Consider the following 18792-nt stretch of genomic DNA (forward strand, 5'->3'; position numbering starts at 1 on the left):
AAGCAACTTTATCTATGGTTTTTATTTATCTTTTTGAAATTTGGTACAGTTGTCAAAATATTACATCTTGAAATAAACCAGTAACCCTGAAAAATAACAAACAAACAAACAAACACTACAGCTACATTTGTAGCCCCCTTTACCCTGCCTTACAACACTACTAGGCACCACTATGCTCAAAGTGATGTTTATTCCTTTAAGGCATTTTAGACTCTTACAAACATGCGTAGGAATCCACATGAAACTAATAGCATTCTTATGCATATTTTCAAACTTGATTCTACCTGTCATTCTGCAGCTTGTTTTCTTCACCCATATTATGGCAGATAGGTAGACATCATATGTCATATACATATATATATAAGGTATTTAATTCTAGCTTATTCATTTTAACTGCTATCTATACTTCTAACATATACTACAATTTATATCCTTGTTGATGGACCTCTCACTTGTTTCCTCTTGCTTTGCTCTTATAATCCATGCTGGTGTGAATATTTATGGTGCAAATACACAAGAGTTTCTGTAGCGTTGAGTGTAGGATTCTGGAGCAAAATGTGAGCATCTTTACCTGAGTTGGTATTGCTAAATTTCTCTCCAAAGTGACTGTGGAATTCATATCCCACCAGCTGAGTACGAGAGTTTCCTCCTCGCACGTCATTAGAAACTCTAGGTATTGTCCCACTACACATCTTTGTCTATTTTGATATGTGAAAAAATGGTGCCTTAATTTACATTTATCAGATTACTAGTGAGTTGAGCATCTTTTCATACATTTATTGGCCATTCAGGTTTCTTATTCTGTGAATTCACACCCTCTCTCCATATGTATTCTTACTGATGTGCCGGCATTGTTTATCAATTTTAGGTGTGAATCCTTCTCAGATATAAACATTGCAGTTGTTTTTTCCCAGTCTGTGGCTTGCCTTTTCCCATTGATTATAGTGTTGAACAAAAGTTTTAAAGTTTAATGAAGTCAAATTTAACTATCTTATCCTCTCTGGTTTGTAATTTTAGGGTCTGGTTTAAGAAATCCTTCCTTACTATTTTCTTTGTAAGGATGTTTTCCTATATTTTCTTCTAAAAGTGCTTTAGCATTAAGCTTTTACAACCTGGAATTAATTTTTGTGTAGAATATGATTTAGGAATCCCTACTTTTCCCTACAGATAACTAATTATTCCAGCACTGTTTATTGAATAGTCCACATTTCTCCCAATATGTATAACCACAAATGATATGTATCAAGCTCCCATACATATCATGGGTTGTTTTTGCACCCTCTACTCTGATCCATTTGTCTATTGTCTATCCCCGTATCATTAGGCTGAAGAGTAATTGCATTTTACACTTGCAATTGCCTTTCCAATTCAATCCGATAAATAATTAGCTCCTTTTATGCTTAAGGTCCTTCCCAGGTACTACAGCTGTTAAAGCCAAGTAAGAGTCCAGGAGGTCGAGGAGCATACAGCCTAGAAAAGAGAAATAAGTTGTATTTTAATGACTATGACATAAGGAAGACTATGAGAAGCATTAAAAGAAAAGCATCAAAAACATGGTTTCTGGCTTCATAAAGGAGGGATATTTGACTGGACCATTTAAGAGTTTTTAGATTTTTGGTGAGTGGAGTGGAGATGATGAGATTATCAGCTATGAACTTTGCACTCCCTTTGACATTATATGGAGTTCTAGGGCTTCTATTGTTGTACAACTAGATATCTCCCAAAATGAGATCCTTGAGCCTGGAGTGCCCCGTAGAAGGGATTCTTGTTCTACCCTCCTAAGTGCAGAATGTATGACAGCCAGGTGCTTATGAGAGTGTGTAGGAAGAGCTAAAATAATGTTCAAAGAAGTATACGAGCGCTAAGGAAATAATAATAGTTAGCATCCTAAACCCTTTATGTTATTAACTTAACTAATATACCTATTTTACAGATGAGAACATTAAAGCAGAGAAGAAATGCTTATAGTTTGGGCAAAAGTAGAAATTGAATTGCTTTGAATCTTGCGAATCTCAGAAATAGCAGAATTCTGAGGATCAAAGGAATAATTCATGGCAAAGTGCCTGGTACATTATAAGCCCTCAATAATTAGTAGCAAATATTTGAAAAAGTGCCATTAAAAAAATTGTGAGGGCTTCCCTGGTGGCGCAGTGGTTAAGAATCTGCCTGCCAATGCAGGGGAAAGGGGTTCGAGCCCTGGTGTGGGAAGATCCCACATGCCGTGGAGCAACTAAGCCCGGGAGCCACAACTACTGAGCCTGCGCGTTTGAAGCCTGTGCTCCGCAACAAGAGAGGCCGCGATAGTGAGAGGCCCGCGCACCGCGATGAAGAGTGGCCCCCGCTCGCCGCAACTGGAGAAAGCCCGCACACAGAAACAAAGACCCAACACAGCCAAAAATAAATAGATTAACTAATTAATTAAAAAAAAATTTTTTTTTTAAATTGTGAAATGGTCCTTCTAGTCCCTATTGAGAATCACTGACCTTGAATGATTTCTTATCATTTTATTTTATTTTTAATTGTGTTTATTTTATTAAATAGGTAATATTCATATAGTTCAAAAATAAAAGTAATATAAAAAGATATACTTTGGGGCTTCCCTGGTGGCGCAGTGGTTGAGAATCTGCCTGCCAATGCAGAGGACACGGGTTCAAATCCTGGTCTGGGAAGATCCCACATGCCGTGGAGCGGCTGGGCCCGTGAGCCACAACTACTGAGCCTGAGCATCTGGAGCCTGTGCTCCGCAACAAGAGAGGCCGCGACAGTGAGAGGCCCGCGCACCGCGATGAAGAGTGGCCCCCACTTGCCGCAACTAGAGAAAGCCCTCACACAGAAACAAAGACCCAACACAGCCATAAATAAATAAATAAATAAGTAATTTTTTAAAAAAAAGATATACTTTGAGATATCTTCCTCCCACCCCATCCTTGTCCATTCCATTTCCACCTGTCTCTTAAATGCAATCACTTTTATTAGTTTCTTATATATCTTTCCTGTGTGTGTGTGTGTATATATATATATTCTGATTTTTACCTATTTATTATGCAAAGGTTAGCATATTTATACACTGCTTTGAAACTTGCTTTTTCATTTAACAGCATATCCTGAAGACTTTTCAATATCAATACACAGAAAGTGTCCTCATTCATTTTTTTAACTTTTGCATGGTATTCCATTATATGGATAAACCAGTTATTTAATTTGATGATTCTTGAAGTGTGGGCCCTAGACCAGCCTCATCAACATCACTTAGAAACTTGTTAGAAATGCAAATTCTCAGGCCCAGCCCCAGACCTACTGAATCAGAAACTCAAGGGATGAGGCCCAGCAAACTGTGTTTTAGCAAGTCCTACAAGTGATTCTGATACACAGTGAAGTTTAGAACCATCGGTCTATTCAGTCCTCTACTGATGGATACTTGGACAGTTTCCTCTGTCTAGTGTAAGCAATGTGGTAATGAATCATCTTATATGTGTCTTTTGTACCTGTGCAAGAATGTACATTAAAATGTACACTGTACAGTCTCACAAAAGAAGAGTGGTAAATGGTAGGTATATGTAACTAACACTGTTTTTATACTTCCTTATTACAATTTTGGTGCATCCATTTCTTTTCTATACATTGCAGATTCTTGTAGGCCAGCCTGGAAACCAAACTAACAGTTATAACGTTGTTTCTACAGGAAAAGGCCTTCCTAAATCCAAATCACTGACTTATAATGGAAACATTTGGAGTACATGAAGGACTAACTAGATATGAGAAGAGAAACTGTTACTTCCACTTTGCAAAAGGGAAACACTTTAAAAGGAGATTCTCTCTTGAACAAGATGAACTTCTGTGGTTGACTGAATGTAGATCAGAGGTGGACGGCTCCTATGGATGCAAATTTGACTTATTGTGTAATCAGATTAGTGGCTGTCATCTGTCCGCAGTCCCCTAAATATGTCACCATTTGAGGTTTACATCAAGCACTCAGAGGGCTCATTTGGTTTCAGAACTAACGCCCTAAATGAGAGACTTCTGGGGTTTCAGATACATCTGAAGAAAGCTGGCTCAGTCTCAGCACTGAACAGATCCTCAAGCCTTTCCCTTGGGCAGATTCTCCTGAACGAGGCTGGACTTACAGTGGCCAAAAATTCTGTTTCAGAGAGGTGTGCATCCAAATACCCATTAAGATGGTTCCACCACTTATTCATTATATGACCATAGGCAAGTTACTTTATCTCTAGGGCAGTGTCATTTAATAGAAATTTCTGCTACGATGAAGATGTCCTACATCTGTTCTACGTAGTATGGTAGCTACTAGTCACATGAGGCTACTGATTACTTGAAATGTGGCTAGTGTGACTGAGAAACTGAGTAATATTTCAGTTACCTATAGTTAACTTTAATTTGAATAACCGTGGCTAGTGGCTACCAAGAGTATTGCAGCTCTAGAAAACCTTCATGTCTTCATCTCAAAATGGGGATTAAAAACCACCCGTCTCAGTGTTTTCCTTCATTTTTCTGGTCATAAGATTCTCCTAGGCTGCCTGATTAAAACAACAACAAACAAACAAACAAACAGAAAATTCCATTTCCTACATCAGACCTACTGAATTGGAATGTACTCAAGAAAGGCTAGAGATCCTGTACCTTCAATATCTTCTTCCAGTTGATTCTTATGATCAGACGAGTTTGGTATTTAATAATAGCATTATAATGAAGAGTAGATATGGATGCCTGCACAGTACACATCCCAGAGAGAGGAGAATCCGGTTCTGGAGAAGACAGTTTCTTGTGAAACACATGTGCTCACTAATATCTAAAGTACTGAAGGGGATCAGAATATGCAACAAAAAAATATGCTACTTTGACATAAGGTTTATTTTGAGCTGAAAGCAATTAAGAAGCAGCAAACACAGAAAGAGCTCTTTTCCCTTCCCCTATCCACCTAAAAGCAGGACATAAATTTCCCTGTGTGAATGTGTTCCCCTTCGCATCTCCCACACAAGAGGGAGAAAACAACCATTATCACTGGAGAAAGAAAGTTAGCACCAAAATGGGTCTGTACAAACAAACCTTACTAAGATAAACCTTGGGACTTCCCTGGTGGTGCAGTGGTTAAGAATGTGCCTGACAATGCAGGGGACACAGGTTCGAGCCCTGGTCCGGGAAGATCCCACATGACGCGGAGCAACCAAGCCCATGCGCCACAACTACTGAGCCTGAGCTCTAGAGCCCACATGCCTCAACTATTGAAGCTGGTGCACTGCAACGAAGAGTAGCCCCTGCTTGCCGCAACTAGAGAAAACCCGCATGCAGAAACGAAGACCCAACGCAGCCAAAAATAAATAAATAAATAAATAAATAAATAAATAAATAAATAAATAAATGTATATTAAAAAAAATAAAAGCCCCAAATTCTAACTACTACCCATCTGATACTCAATACTGAGTTGAATGTATGTGAATTGCATGCTTAAATAAACTATTTTTTCTCCTGTTATTGTCTCTTGTCAGTTTAAATCATAGGCCCCAGCCACCAAATTTAAGAGGGTAGAGAAAAGTTGCTGCTTTTTTTTTCCTCCCCTACAGCACCCAATTCAAAGCTCTCTGACATATGGTAAGACAGTGTAGTACTTCTGGGGGTGGGGGATATTCCAGAAGGCTGAGGGCACTTTATCAGTTTTCCTTTGTTTGTTGTAATGGAAAGGAATAGAATAATATAAGCAATGAATCTCTTAATGGTAGCTTTAAGGCTGGATGATCTTGACACTATTTGATGGGGTAAATTATTTTGGAAATTTGGTGAAGGAAGTTGGAATGGGGAGGTAAGAGAAACTAATATGTAATTATACCACCAAGATAATTTGAAAAACAGATGTAAAAGAGGGATGGGGGAAAGAGAAAAGTTGAAAGAAAAATCTTTTATAGCAAAAAGTTTCTTTAATGTCAAAGTTGTTAACTTCATGAAATAGAAAAAAGAAGGATCTCAGTAGGATTAAAGGATGGCTTTTTGTCTAATAGCCTGCATTCTAGTCCATTCCTAAATTTGTTGCTGTTTCAATTAATATATTACATAACCACCAAAGGGAATTCTGAAATTTCAATATAGTTCCAGAAATCTGTGAACATTCCCATTTTGCAGATGTGGAATTCATCTGCTCATTTACTTTCCTGAAGGGAACATAATGACATTCTTTCAGAGTACTTGAAGCTCTCCTAATAAAAGATACAAACAGTACAAGAAAGTTTGTCATTTGTAGAAGAAACATCATAAGCTAATAAATGTGTCTATTATTGCTCTGTGGGCTCTCCTCATCAAGGAGACTGATCTGGAATAGTATAAATAGATACCACTGGGTCTGCTTTATAGTAGATATACAGAAACAGGAATAAAAGATGGTAATTTGGGGAAGAAGAAAGCTGCAATGAGGTAAATAAATATATATGTGTAAAGCTAAAAGAAGCTCAGGTTGGGAACTTCACTTGAATTTGCATTTTAAATTTCACTTTAATTGTAACATGTAAATTATAATGTTAGGCTAACTGCAAATTTTGACTTTTACTACTACAGTAGATGGGAGATAACCTAGCTATGAGCAAAAATATAAAAGAATTCATTAATTCTTCTTTATCCCTTTTAAATAATTGATTTATGTAAAAAAACCAAATAAATTATATATAATTTGGTCTAAAGCTTTAAAATGAGGCATTTTTTAAAGTAAAATATTTAATTTCCAAGATAAGATTGGAGGTTGTTTGTTCCATCTAATATAATAACAAAATATTAATATTTTATATTATAATAATGTAACAAAAATAAATATTTTTATTGAATGAATGAACTGGCTAAGTATGAAAACACTACTCTTTTGCCCACAACATCCTCTCTTCCTTCTTCCTCATTTATATTCTCTTTCTGTCTCTCTCTGTCTCTCTCTCTTTCTTCTTTTAAACCTAATATTCTACTATTCACCTCTCACCCCTTAGGCACTTGCCTGTCCTGATTCTCCCAACCCCTAGGATGCCTCCTCCAAGCTTTACTTCCTGCACTACCTATCCTAGCACTCTGGGATACCATGATTTATCCTTTAATACCACAGTCAGGAACACCTTTTATTTTCTTACCCCTAACTATCTTCAAAATCTGCCACATCAGTTTCTAGCCCTGGATCAATTCCTCTGCCCACTTTCTCCGGCTGCTTCTTGCAGCCTTCCCAGCAGTACAGAAGACATCACAAAGCCGTGCATTTGGCTCCACTACAAACAAATGAGCTCCAGTCTGGGCCGGACGCATCACTATTCAGCAAACCTTTTCTCATCCTTGGTGACTGCCTCTTCCACTCTCCACAGCAGCTATTGCATCTTCATCAGTATCCTCACTCCCTCCTCCAATTTCCCTTTACTCTCAGACTTCCTTTTTTTAAGAAAATAGAGACAACAAGCGTCATTTCTCTCGTATCCACTTCCAAGTTCATCTCATTGTCAAATATACTTTCCTCCTTCCTGCCTGTCTCAAAGGAAGACATCCCAACTTCTTCCTCCAAACTCTTACTCCATCAACTATGTCCTTTTTCTTGCATTGTCATTATCTTCCTCTCCACTGGTTTTTACCTCTAAGCCCACAAATGTGCTCAAGTCCTGAAACAAAAACAAACCAAAGCAAAAAATCCACTTCCAAATCCCTCACCTCCTATCTACTTCTTAATCAGCCACTTTCCCCCTTAGAAACACAACCCCAAACCACAGGCTATACACCTTGATGACTCCCCCGTGTATGTCTATCATCCCACCCTCTCCTGAGCACTGTCACATATTTCCAACTGTCTCCTCCTAAAGACGCCACATGGACGTCCTTAGAGGCACTTCAAACTTGCTTCCTATTTCATTTAACAGATCCACCATTACCTGGGTGCCTGCAGTAGAAATCTCAGTCATCCTTTCCTCCTTTCGGTGCTGCAGACACCAAATCCTTCCCATTTGACCTCAGGAATCGCTCCCAGTTGCAGCCCTGCTACCAATGATTGTTCAGACCCTCATCTCCTGCAAGAACAATTCCTGGGCTCCTATCTTGTCTCCTCCCTCTGACCTCTCCCTTTTCAAATCTGTTTTTCACACCACCAACAAAGGTAACGTCATGAAAAGTGCGTGACTGATCAGACCCCTCCCCTGGTAAGAACTATCTTGGGCTCTTCAGGCCTTTCTCAAGTTGTCCCCAGCCCTCCTCTCCAGGCTCTCCTCTATCCACAGAGCACAGTGTGCACTGGCTACGCCACGTTCCCCACTACTGTTGAACATGTGCATCTCTGATCCTTTGGCTCTACCGTTCACTCTTCTTGGAACCCGTAGGTCCAAACTCCTATTCATCTTCAAAGTCAAATTGAAAACCTACCCTGAAGCTTCTCCTGACTTTCCTTCACCCACCACCTCAGTCAGAATTAATTGTGCCCTTTTTTATATTTACAACCCAAATTGAACCCCCAGTTTGCCCCTTTCCACTGTAGTGTACTGTAGTGTAGTTAATTGTTTACATCCCCTCTTTCGCCAGTACAGTAGCTCAGTGAAAACTCCTGAGAGTCTAGAGAGGTCATCTTCTTCTCCTGAGAGCCTAGAGAGGTTAGTACCAGGCATGTAGTATGCCTCGATAAATATCTGAGGAATGGATATTGTAGATATCAGCTCTATTTTGAATGCATTTTATGCCCATCCTCCCAACATCCACCACCACAGGACTAAGGAAAAAGCAAGTAGAAAATTAATTTGGCAAACAAATGGAACATTTACACCAACATTTAAACTTGTAAGTACCTCTAGAATTCTTTAGAAAGCTCCATTCCAAAACTGTTCTGTTTCTTGCATACTGTGGGCTTATTTTTCCTTCATTAGAGAACCAGGAAGCCTTCATTTAAATAATAATTCGTCAGAAAGAGTCATTCTAAAGCAATATGTTTAGCTATGCAGGGATTTAGTATGAGACAAATTGCAAACAAACAAACAAACGAAATCAGTAATCTTAAGTGTTTAGATAGCTGGTACAAACTGGACTGTCGTGACCTCCTGATGAATCAAGCTGATCTGCTCCCCACAGCCTGGGGCTCCAGAAGAGCTCACAGAGGGAACATTTTATTCCTTTTCTCCAAATCTGATCTGAAGTTTACTGTTCTACTGGGAACAAATCATCAAAGCTACACATTTACAAAGAAAGTTGTGAGGTAGGAATTTAGATTAAGACCATGCTTAGGTGGCACAAAAATACTTAGTTGATTTAATCCCATTCAGCATGAAGTGGGGGCGGGGGGGGGGCAATCAAGTTTAAACAGTGTGAATATTCGAAATTCACTTCTTATTGGAAAAACAAACCCAAATTTATGCTGGAAATAATTTTAAAAGAGAGACCTTTAAGAAGAAAAGAAGTGAGCTCCTCTGTCATTTATTCTGCTGTTTTCCATGAAAGGTTTCTATGGTGCTTTGGACTTGTCTATATTTGGGTAATGGCAACAGGTGAGGAATAAAGAGCAGCTGCATATTGACTCCCTGGGGGAGAGGGAAATTCTGCAAACATCCTAGGTAATGAGTATAAAATATATCTCTATACACAATGCCTTCTATGAGTCACAGCCTCTTTAAAAATCTCCAGATAAACAAACAAATAAAACAAACACTAAACAATAACCAAAAAAAAAAAAATTAACCAAACATACTCAAAAATAATTTTCAGATTGAAGGAACTTCCCTTAGGAGGGAAAGAGATGAAAGTCTTCTCTCAGTTACCCAGGGCTAGAAAAAAATCTCTCTATATATTTGTTATTAAGGCTTTAAATAAATAACACCTGCCAACCAAAGCCAGGGAAATGAATGCACAGGAAATGAGGCAAACTTTAAAGAGGAAGTGGTTTTGAGCTGTCAACTGGAGTGGATTAAGGAGTAGGAAACCCACAAGATGTGTAAAAGTGGTAAATCAAGGACCTCATCTTAAGAGAGAAACTCAAAGCCCAAGGCTACATTATCACAAAGATGAATAATACAACATATTAGACTTTTATGGCTATTTGAAGAGACTATAAGAAGAAAATCAAGAGACATCAAGAAGATAGAAGGTGTATTATATATAAAACCTTCTAAGTTTGCCATTAAAATGCATGTAAATCATCAAATCATTAAAAATCTAAAGGAAACATTTTAAAAGTGGAATAAGAACACCTCTTTTTGATTGTATAATCCTCCAGGATTATTTAAAATTCAGTAGTCTGAACTTAGATATCTTAATGTTATAAAACTTGGTAGTTTATCTGCTGCTTTAAAGTTATAATATAAAAGTTGAAGCAAATAAAAATTTTCTTCCATTGAAAAGCAGTGTATTTCCCTATCTAATTATGCATAATAAAGTATAAGAAAGTGGTACTGTCAGGGAAGTAAAGTATGGTATATTTTAAATTGAATGCAACCACTAAAAATATATTTGTGAAAGGGAACTAACATGTAAAAATGCATGTCATAAAAGTAAGCAACAATAACCAAAAAGTGAACATAGAGTTTTACAGAGAGAGAGTTCACAGAGAAGTAAACAAATGAAACAAAAACAAACAAAGAAACCCAGCTGGACAGAGGGGAAAAAAAGACTGAAAGAAACTACTAAAACGATAACAGTGATTATTATTGAATAATAAACTCATGGATGAGTTTTTTCCATCTATTTATATAAAGGGCTATGCTTGGTAGGTATATTTTATTTTTAAATGGGTAAGAAAGAAAACTTTCTCCAGAGAAACAGTACAAAGTAATAACCTGCTTAGTTAAGGTCTAAAAAACCAGATTAGAGAGCACACAATTGCCCAAATAAAACCATTACATATTATTAAATTAGTATTTGAAAATCAAGGTAAATGGGTGTCCCATTAACTGACAAAGCATGGCATAATCAATTCAATCATTTTAAGAGTAGCAGTAATCAACAGTAATCTCTCAAACAGCATCGATTCTGCCATCATTTTCAAGAATATTTATACAGTTGAAATAAGGGATTGATTTAGCTAAGCTATGATTCTGTGCTCTGGTTATTTTAAGCATGGAGTCCCAATTTTAAAGAACAAGTAATGACATAATAATAGCAATTTTAACTGCTTCTTCTATATTACAATTTTAACACATGATTCTTTCAAAATATATTAAATGTTTATTATATGCACATAATTATAGTAAGTGAATTGATAGGAGTAGAAGGAATGATTCTCCCCACTTTCTACCCTTTTTACCTTCTTCATTCTTTTCACATTTCTGTGAGGCACACCCACCACCCACTCCCTCATCCCCATCCCATTCCACCGCCAGACATACAAATGATTATAATGTCACTGGGGAAAGAGCTCAAACGTACTGGGAAGTATAATAAGCATGTAAAATACAATGGCACTAAATCATTTTTCTTAATAGTTTCATTACATTTGACTTCTAATTAAAATAATAATTTCTGTTGCCATCTATGACCTTGGTGTTATAGTTTATCCATAGAAACTCCCTTCCTTGGAATTCCAGCCAGTCCTTTTCTAATTCCCAAAATACTTAATTTTTTTGGTCAGCATTTTTTAAGTATAATTTACATACCATAAAAGTTACCAATTTTATGCTTTGTGACCACCTAGAGGGGTGGGTTAGGGAGGGTGGGAGGGAGACGCAAGAGAGAGAGGATATGGGGATATATGTATACATATAGCTGATTCACTTTGTTATACAGCAGAAATGAACACAACATTGTAAAGCAATTATACTCCAATAAAGATGTTTAAAAAAAAGCTACTAATTTTAAGAGTACAATTCAATGAGTTTTGACAAATGTTTATAATCATACAACTATCACATGATCATGATGTAAAATATTTTTATCGCCCCCAACGACTCAAATAAAAAAAAATTCAGGCCATCCATCTAACAAATAATAACATTTAGTCTCATTTAAATGTTGTAGTACTCTAAAATCATAATTTTAAATGATTCCAAACAGTGTTGTCCTTTGACTTTCTGAGATTTAGTAAGTCTGGTTTCTAAAAGTTTGAAAAGAAGGTCTATGCCACTTATTTTTTGTAAATAACAACCTACTAGAAGATTTCTTTTCAAAAAGAAGAAGAAATATTAAGTTTTAAAGCACTCATTTAGTTTTTAAGAAATCTCACTGATTTAAGAATTTCCTTCTGAAAGTATAAGTCTTTTTCTCCACCAAACAGATTTTACACTTAAATTTACATTTTGGGGTTTTTCTTAATACAAAAAAAGCAAATGCTGGCTAATTGTATCAGCTCCATTAATGCTTAGTCAAAAATGTTAAAGTGTACTGGATGGATTAGATTATCATGAAATGTGAATAGGAATAAGATTTGTCTAACTTTTACTGAACATTGTGCCTGGTGCTTTAAACATTATCACATGTCATCACTTAACCAGCCATAAGACTACACCCAGCAGGTTAGAGCACAAGCAACCCTCCAGAGATAGTACTAGGTATAAGATCAAAAACAGGAATCAAGAACCCCTCCACCCCAAGGGAACATCCAAAGGATCAGTAAAACCAGCTCCAAGATGCAGTTGTCCTCTTCATGCTTCAGTGACCTTGGCTGCCAGAAACCAAAGCCACTACTGTGTTTTCCTTACACATTGTCTCTCACAGGCTTTACAGGACTATCCGGTTTACTGGGCTTTTCTTTATCTTCTTTCACAACTTCCTACTCAGTGACTATTTTACCAGTAAGAGACTGGAGAAGAATGGATAGGGTAAAACTCAAACCTATTCATCTTTCAAATAATCAGCAATGAAATGAAAGTCTTTGGAGATTAAACTCCAGGTAGACTACTGAGAGGAAAGTTTGAAATCTGCTCAATTCAAAGTGAAGGCTGCTAAAACACATGTATCTATCAACCTTCAGCCTGGAAGACAGAGAGACTGACAGTCTGATTTCTTTTGGCAGATTTCCCACGTATCTATCTGTGGGGCACACTCCTTAGTACAGAGATGGCCTGAAATGAGCATGCTCAGAATAATAAGAATGAAACTGACCCAAGAAGAGCAAATTATATGATTTCAACACACGCTTTCCTGTGTGTATATGAAAAGATATGCTTTAGTAAGTAAGGAATCATCAAGAAGTAAATCAGACAAGAAGTAAGTCAGACAGAAGCACAAAATCATCCATTAAATAACTGCTAACAGGTGCATATCATGGGTGGAAGGGAGCACAGGCAAATATGCCTATGATGACTCTACGTAAACATACAACCACCAACTTGGGAGGAAGAGCTCAGGAGTACGGATGCTCAGTGCTTTGGCCTCCCTCCTGGAAGAGCCTTTGGTAAGATGACTGCACTCACAAATTTACATTATGGTTTTAGGACACGTGTTAGTACATTTCAAGAAACCAGAACCACAGAGGGATGTGGCTCAACTAATTTAGTCTTTAGTGATAGAGGCAATACTTCAGTAAGAGGTAGATTGGTCCCTGGCACGTTTTAAAGTAAATGTATTTCATTGCTCCTAAAATGCACAGTTTCTTCATATTTTAACATCTCTAAATTGGGACTGTGTTTTATAATCAATGGGGTCTTATAATTGCCTTCCACGAAGTTGTTATCATGGCATGATTGCATGTACACAAACTTGGTCATAGCTGTTCACACTGCTGTCACTTTAACTGAACTTTGTTTATAGTTAGCATTAAATTTAATTGGCATTTTTAGATGTCTTTAAAAGATTATACTGATTTGACATCAAAACAAAAAATCATTGTACAAATAGAAAGGCATGGAAATGGAGTTGCAGGATAAATTTTAAGTTAGTGGAACAAATATTTACCTTTGGAGAAATGACCATAATTCCTTATTTTGTTGTGAAGCAACAATCAATTTTTAAATGAGATTTAAACAGGAAGTAGAGGAATTTGAGTTGCACGTTGTTACAATGATACAGGCAAAGGACTGTCCACCTCATGCCAAGCAATACAACTGAGAGCAGGTGGAAATGCCAAATATCTCAGAAGAGATGCAAGAAATGTCCAAGCAATGATAATCCAATACGGCCATATCATGTATAGTGCAGGATGATCGTTAAACATAACTGGCAGCACTTTTTTTTTCATAAAATTGTTGTGCACTCACAATTGAGATCATACACAAAGCAGTGAAATACTATAGTTAGATTTGGCTTCAGTACCCTCTCCATGGTTCTCCCCTTCTTCAGGTACCTCAATACAATCCCAGCTGTTCCTGCACATTAGTATTACCCCTCTGGGAGATACTAATATTTGAAACATAATATCTAATTATGAAATAAGTTATGGACACAGCTGGCTAAAGCTATAAACTGTTTTGCATTATTCCTTGAAACAATCTAGAATACATGGAAAATCATAGGTTCAAATATATTTGATTCCCTTATTGGTGGTTCTAAGCAGAGTGCCAATTCAACCAAACATGATGAATTCTTCCCTTTTGTATGTTTGGTTTCTTTGACTTGAATTTATGATTTTCTAAAAGTTGAAAGTTATTAATGCTTAGCACAGTATTTAAGAAAGACAAAGTTTGGGCATAATCAAAGAAAAACTTAACTGCCTCTCTATTCCTTTTCAGTACCCGTCTCTTTATATCTGTTTTCTTTAGCATATAGAAAAATTTTCTCTTTATCCCTACTAAGGACTACCTACAACCCTGCCAACAAAAAGTAGAAACACAACAGATGATCATTATAATGGTGAACTTTCAATAACCCAGAAAGCATGACCAAAAAAAAAAAAAAAAATCCCTCCCCCCCCAAATTTGACTGAAGACATTGAAATTAAAAAGTAACCAGACTGAATTAAGTACAAACTTCCCTCTCTAACATTGGAAACCCTTTAAATACCCATATAAATTCCCAGCTTACATTTTACTCTTACTTCTGCTACTTCCCTACACTCCCATCAAACTAGACCATTGTTCTGCCAACAAGACTTGCACCTTCCCATGTCCATGCTGTGCCCTCTGTCTAGAATGCTCTTTCTTCAAGTCCAACTCAACCCTCCAGAAATCCTACCCATCCTTCAAAATCCATTCATTCAATATATATTAAGCACAATCTAAGTGTAGCACACTAAGGATTTAAAAAAAAGTAATTTGGAAGGTTCCTGCCCTGAGGAGCCACCAGTCTGACTTATATTAAATGCTACATCATCCACAAAGCCCTTTTGGATCCACTCAACCACTTGTGATCTCTTCTTCCTTTAACTCCTCTTCTCTAGTATTATTTCAATTTAACAATCTCTTACTGATCTCCTGTTCTATACCAGAGATAATACTGGGCACTTGCACATGCATTTACATCATTTAATCCATATAACAGCCTAACTAAATAGTGTTACCACAGACCCACTGGTCATATGAAAAAAACTGATGCTCATAAATTCACATTCATGGCAAGTGTCCTATTAGGGACCAGAAGGAGGTTCTACTGACTTTTGTATCTGGCGCTATTTCCATCAATATTTCAGCAGCATTCACTTGATCTTATTATTTGCATAGTCATCTTACCTTCTCTATTACAATGACATCTTAAAACAAGAATTGAATCTTACTCATTCTAATGTGTAACTTGACCCTATATGAAATAGCTGACTTATAGTAGGCACTCAAAATGTGTTTACAAGGAAAATTGTGTCCCAGGTATTCTGGTGAATGCCAATGATGGTTCATAACGATGCAAAGATGAGGGTCTGAGGCCAACTGATCTCCTTGACATTGTGATAAGTGGGGACGTACCAAACCCTTATCAGAAGTTGGAATGAGAGGAAAGATAAGGGTTGTGAAGAATCTCAGAGTGTATGTGGGAAAATCATTGGTTCACAAAAGGGAAAATATGTTGACCTGATTAAGACTGGAAAGTCTAAAGTAAGTAACATACTAGAAAAAGTATTAAAAGAAAAAAATGTGAACAAGAGAAGAAAGTTTGTGAGAATTCAGACTGGCTTCATCAAGCTCTGTTCACAGATGCTGAGTAAAATGTAGATCCTGGGGACCAAAGAAAGGCTAGTTGAATAAATTTCAAAGTCTGAATCCAGGGACACCAAATTAGTCAAGAGCTAAGGGTTTTTTAAGCCTTGACTAGGATTTGAGACCCAGAAAGAAAAACAATCCTCCTTCTCTAGGAACTTAAGTAGCTGAGAGACATCTTAAGTTACTCCGAGAGCCCAACTTGAGTCAGGAGGTAGAAGAAGCTACACAGTGAGAAAGAGCTACAGGCTCATGGTTGAAAGCAAATGTAGACTAGGGAGAGACTGACAGGATTTTAGAGCTGGAAGGAGCCATAACTGCTATCTAATCAAACCTATTCTTATGATAGACACAAAAACGAGAAAGTTGAGTCTATTTAAAGGTTTACACTTATGCTAAACTAAGTAAGTAACATGAGCTTGCCCACTTATAACTGACCTCATCTAAATATAGCTGTGCTCCCACATTCCATCACCAGGCAGTGAGAGCCATATGCACCCAGAAGGAATGCATATATGCCTTGCCTGAGCTGTGATGGATACTGGGATCAGAGGATCACGAGAGAGAAGAGAACTACTGGAGAGCTCACAAAGTCCAGGAGTATAGTTCTGGAGGCAGACACTTTCCATTTTTGATCCCCTGGAAAGTGAAAGTAGAACACTTTCCAAGGGAAGTGGGATGGAGAGCCATCCAAAGGAGCTCTCTGTTGGGACTTCCCTGGTGGTCCAGTGGCTAAGACTCTGTGCTTCCACTACAGGGAGTGTGGGTTCGATCCCTGATTGGGGAATTAAGATCCCACATGCCATGTGGTGTGACCAAAAAAAAAAGGAGCTCTCTATTTATGGGGTCTCATGTTTATCACACTCCCAGATTGCTGCTTCCCAGTGTATACTGATTTCCTATGGCTGCTGTAAAAAATTACCACAAACTTAAAATAACAGAAACTTATTCTTTGCTTAAAATAACAGAAACTCATTCTCTCATAGTTCTAGAGGCCAGAAGTCTAAAATCGGTAGCATTGGGACAAAATCAAGATGTAGCAGGCTCCCCTCCGTCTGGCAGGGTCACACACCCTCCAGAGGCTATAGGGGAGAATTTGTTCCTTGCCTCTACCAGCTTCTGGTAGCTGCCGGCATTCCTTGGTTTGTGGCTGCATCACTCAAAACTCTGTCTCAGTCTTCACATTGCCTTCGTGTGCATGTGTATGTGCGTGTGTGCCTATCTCCCTCTGCCTTTCTCTTATAAGGATACATGTGATTGCATTTAATCACCTCGTCTCAAGATAATTAATCACCTCGTCTCAAGGTAATTAATCACATCTGCAAAGACCCTTACTTTAAATAATTTAACATTACAGATTTCAGGAGTCAGGCCCTGATATCTTCTCTGAGGGACATTCTTCAGTCTACTACACCATGTTAACAAAAGTTACTCCCACTGTTAACATAAAAATATTTTCAAATAAAGAAACTGATGGTCTCATATGAAGCCACACTACAAGACTCCATCCTGTTTCTATTTCTCCTATGCCCCTTTGTTACTTGCACATTTCTTCGTAAGAATTAATTATAAGTTCATCTAAGGAAGCATGTTAGGCAGTATAAACATTCAAAAACTCTAATAAAATTATCTAGGTATTCATTCCAGACTTCTTTTAGCAGCTGATTTTTAAATCCGTCTTAAGATGGTTCTGGAGATTGTACAACCCTTCTGTTGTCCTCCAATAACCCTTCTACTCTAGAAAATGGCCCTCATTAGTTTTCCCCTTCTTCTGCTTCCCCATACCACCATACAGAAAAGATCAAGTTATATTTTCCTTCACAAATAGTTAAAATTTATATATTGTTTGTATGTTGTTTGTTTCATTCATTACCTCAGTAAACATTCTTAACTTCCTACCATGATCCAGACACTGTGCTAATCCTTGCAGATACAAAGATGAAAGGCGGGCTGGTGTCCCCAATGAATGTAGCAGATATGGAGAATTGCCAACACAGTAAACGTGATGAATGCCAGAATGAAAGTAAATACAGGTACCAGGGGAAGCTACAGCAATGGAGCAACACATTGCAGAAAGAGCTCAGGTTCTTGAAACAGAAAGAACTGGATTCAAATCCCAGCTTACCACTTACTGCCTTACTCTGGGACCTTAGGCAAATTACTTAAGCTCTTTGAGCCTCACTTTTCTTACCTGTAAGATGGAAACAAAGACTACTCACTTTAAACAACTATCATGAGAACTAAATAGTATAATATATGTAAGGCAAGGTGCAAGGAGCATCTAAGTGGCCTGAGGGCATTGGGGAAGCTTGACAGAGACGTAAGGCTTAAACTGAAACTCAAGATGCATGTAAAGGTTTGTCGGGCCAGTTCAGGCAAAGACTAAAATCTCAAGGTAATTAGAAAGAAGGTTACAAGGTGAGGCTGGAGAAGTGGGCAGGAGTCAGTCATGAGGTTTACAAAGGGCCACTGGAGACCTTCTAAGGGGGAAGTGACATGCTCAGATTTATGCAGACATGTCAAGGATGGTTTGGGGTACACACAAAAATGAGAGTTGGGAAGATCAGTTACAATTTGGTGTAATAATCCTGGAAAAAGTTCATAAAGGCTTGAAGTTGGGCAGTGACATGGAAGAGGATAAGAGAGGAGGAATATTAAAGACACTTTGGAGGTAGAATTTACTATTTAGTGGGGGATTGTCCGCGACAGGTAACAGAGAGTAAGGAGATCAGGATGGCTCCAAGATTCTCAAGTGACATCTGCATATCTGTGTTTTTCTATGTTTTCTTTCTAATAAAATCA

The 18792-nt window shown here is 37.7% G+C and overlaps 1 protein-coding gene across 1 annotated transcript in view; it reads right to left on the minus strand.

Moving 5' to 3' along the window:
- NIBAN1 (niban apoptosis regulator 1) overlaps positions 1-18792 on the minus strand; it is a 160976-nt gene that overhangs the window by 106873 nt on the left and 35311 nt on the right. The window lies entirely within an intron of this gene.

The sequence above is a fragment of the Balaenoptera ricei genome, chromosome 1, assembly GCF_028023285.1.
Source record: "Balaenoptera ricei isolate mBalRic1 chromosome 1, mBalRic1.hap2, whole genome shotgun sequence".
Taxonomy (NCBI): domain Eukaryota; kingdom Metazoa; phylum Chordata; class Mammalia; order Artiodactyla; family Balaenopteridae; genus Balaenoptera; species Balaenoptera ricei.